The following is a 3,016-nucleotide window of genomic DNA, read 5'->3' on the forward strand; positions in this document are numbered from 1 at the left end:
CCTCCTCAGCTCCTGCCCGGGTCCGAGCCGAGCGCCCCGCCACTCAGTGCCTTCCTCCTCGGCTGGGAGCGCGCGGTGCAGCGGCGGCTCCGAGTCCACTGGCCTCAAGCAGCCCGCGCGACACGCGCGCGACACCCCCGCCGGCCCCGCGCCCACCCAGAGTGCAGCGCCCGGACGCCACGCGCCTCGGAGCCCTGGGGCTGAGGGGCCTTCCCGGTGGGCGATTTCGTTCCTCAGACTCCCGCGACGGCGACGGCAGGTGCCCCCACTTCCTACTCGCGAGGCCGGAGGCGCTGCGCCCCGGCGCCCCGTCCCGCAGGGCTGCGCGGCTCAGGACCCCTCCCCAGCCCTTCCGCGGGTGGCTTTGGCCCTGTAGTCGGCGGGGGAAAGTTTGCGCTCGGGGCTGCCCGCGGTGCCCCACCGCTCTCCACCGTTCCTCCCCGGCCATGCAGCCCGCCGCTCGGGCACCCCGAGGAGAGGGGTGCGGGCCGAGCTGGAGCCGCCGGTCCTGTGGACCCCGCCCGCATCTTCTTACCCCACTGGCCCGGCCCGTCGCGCCCGGAGCTTACCCCGCGCGCCGGCCCGGAGAGGCGAGCCGTCGGCGAGGGTGCATCCTTCCCCTCCTCCCGCTGTCGCCCGGCTGCCAGGCGCGGAAGGCCGGTGCGGCGTCACCGCCCCATGCTGCCAGCGCGAACTTCCCCAGCGCCCCCGGGCCGGGTGGCTCGGGCGCCCCGCGCTCCCGCCGCCTCCCTGCGGCTCAGCTCCGCGCCGCGCCCGGGGTCGCGCGCTGCCCGCCGCAGATCCCCCAGCGCCCCCGGCGCACTCGCGCTCGCTCTCACCTCTCCCGAGCGCCACATGTCGTCCCCGGGCTGGAGGAACGGCCCTCTGCAGCGCGCTCCGGCAGAGGCCGCCAGACTCTCAGCAAACGCGCCCTCGGCCCGGCGCGGCGGAGGAGGAGGGCTCAGGGCCCGCGGCGCGGCCTGGCTCGGGATAGGCCATCTTGCTGCTGAAGTTTCTCCAGGGCCGGCGGGAGCGTGTTCAGCGCCTCCTGTGATGACCGCCGGGCCCCTCTTTAGACAGAGGCGGAAAGGTCGTGTCCCCAGGCCAGCCTGTGATAACAGAGGCGGGTTCCCAGAGCTTTCCTCTTGTAGGGCCGGCCGGTGCACCTCCCTAACAGCCCAGGTGCCTCCTCAGTCCTCAGTGGCACCTCTGCGGATCCTCATCTCCTAATCCGTTCAGAAAGAAGCTGGTTCGTGAGCCTCCCTTTTGCCTAATTCATGAATAGCAGCAATTAATTGCTAGGGGAGGGAAAGCTGATAAAATTGGATTAGAGTGGAATGAACCCTTGCCTAATTGCAGGATGCCTCTGGGGGTTTTCTGAAATTCCGTTTCTTGACAAGAAGCTGTGGTGGCAGTAGGAAGGGGCGGGGGCTGCGAGGGGTGTGCAGACCTCAGAGCGGGTCTGGGTCGCCAGGCGGGGGCTCCTCGAGTGGAGCTTCTGGTAGATATTTGGTGCCCTGCCTCCGGTTAGCCAGACGCACGTGGGGTTTCGTAATGATTTGTGATTAGGTCGGTCTTTTGTGTGAGTGACACAGTTCTCGACAGGTGAGGGTGGCACTAATGACAACTGGGCGAAAACACGGCTCCCTGCAAATAACACACGGAAGGTGGACGCTGAACCACCATATCCCCTAATTTCAGTGTCGAGGTTTTCCTGGGGAGATGGGCGCCTCTCCACTAAGAACTCCTCCCCAGCAAGGTTTAAAGGAAAGCCATTGAAAACAGGATGAGGTTAATTCACACTATTGTTCACAACTTTTGGGAGGCTGCATTGTGTATAGTCTCTTAACGGAATAGTTGTGAGAAAAGGCGAATTCCTAACTCCCCTCCAGAAAAACTCTTCAATTTTCCAGCACACGAAGCTTCTCATTTTTTGTGTCATGTCTAATACAGCATGTTCCAAATCTCAGTCACCTACTGGTACTTTTGCACATTCCAAAACTTCTGAAATTTCCTGAGATGAGAAATTGTGAATGTATTCCAAGAACAGGGCCTACATATCTAAAAACGTCTAAATATACGAGAAGCACAACTCTGAATATGTATGGAGCCACGGTATTAACTCTGATTCTAGTAGTTTTTCATGGAATAGGAATTAGATAAAAATCATTGCTAGGGGAGGGAAAGCTGATAAAATTGGGTTAGATTGGAATGAACCCCTCCCTAATTGCAGTCCATTCGAAAGGTTTTTCTAGGATAAATTAAACCATGCGTTACTTCATTTTCTAATTCTCAAAAGATGTATCACTCTGGTAATGTTCCTTGATGGTGAAAAACTAAATTTAATAGGACCTTGTAATCAACTCAAACATATCGTTTTGATGTGTTAGGTGTTGGAATTCTGGGTTTAGAAATACTAGTGACAGCTGCTCTTCACTCAGGATTAAACAGCGTCATTACAGACTTACACATAGCTATTCAGTCTGGCTTTGACAAAAAAGTACATAAACAAGAGGTTACTTTTGTATTAGTGAGAGTTATGGACATTCATTCTTAATAATGAATGAAATGTCAACTGTAAGTGAATATGTTCTTTTGATGAATATGTTTAAAATTTCTCTTTTCCCCCCACCATGGTCATTAATACTTGGAGTCCCAGCTACTCAGGAGGCTGAGGCAGGAGCACTGCCTGAGGCCAGGAGTTGGAGGTTACTGTGAGCTGTGATGGCACCACTACCCTCCAACCTGAGTAACAGAGCAAGACTTTGTCTCAAAATAAAATAAACTTTCTATATTTTTTAGTAATTTTTTTATCAGTTTCATATCAGTCATATTACTGAAGCGATGCAAATTGTCTCAAGATCCATTCTGCTACTCTGTAATGAAATGGTCTCCTAGCCAAGTGTTTATGTAACATATAAGATCACCATTTCATGGTAGATGGCTTAGTGAAATAATAAGGCCCATCAGAACTGTATAGAAACTCGCTTTGTTAGAATACTTATCATTTCATTAA

At 55.0% G+C, this 3,016-nt stretch overlaps 1 protein-coding gene across 1 annotated transcript in view; it reads right to left on the reverse strand.

Moving 5' to 3' along the window:
• Positions 1-1,052, reverse strand: part of GABRA5 (gamma-aminobutyric acid type A receptor alpha5 subunit) — an 82,178-nt gene extending 81,126 nt beyond the window's left edge. Inside the window, exon 1 of the mRNA XM_003800158.2 lies at positions 840-1,052. The gene's annotated coding sequence lies outside the window, so the exon portion shown is untranslated. The remainder of the gene's footprint in view (positions 1-839) is intronic.
• Positions 1,053-3,016: the final 1,964 nt, after the last annotated feature.

Source organism: Otolemur garnettii, unplaced genomic scaffold (genome assembly GCF_000181295.1).
Source record: "Otolemur garnettii isolate 467f Iridium unplaced genomic scaffold, OtoGar3 scaffold00170, whole genome shotgun sequence".
NCBI lineage: Eukaryota > Metazoa > Chordata > Mammalia > Primates > Galagidae > Otolemur > Otolemur garnettii.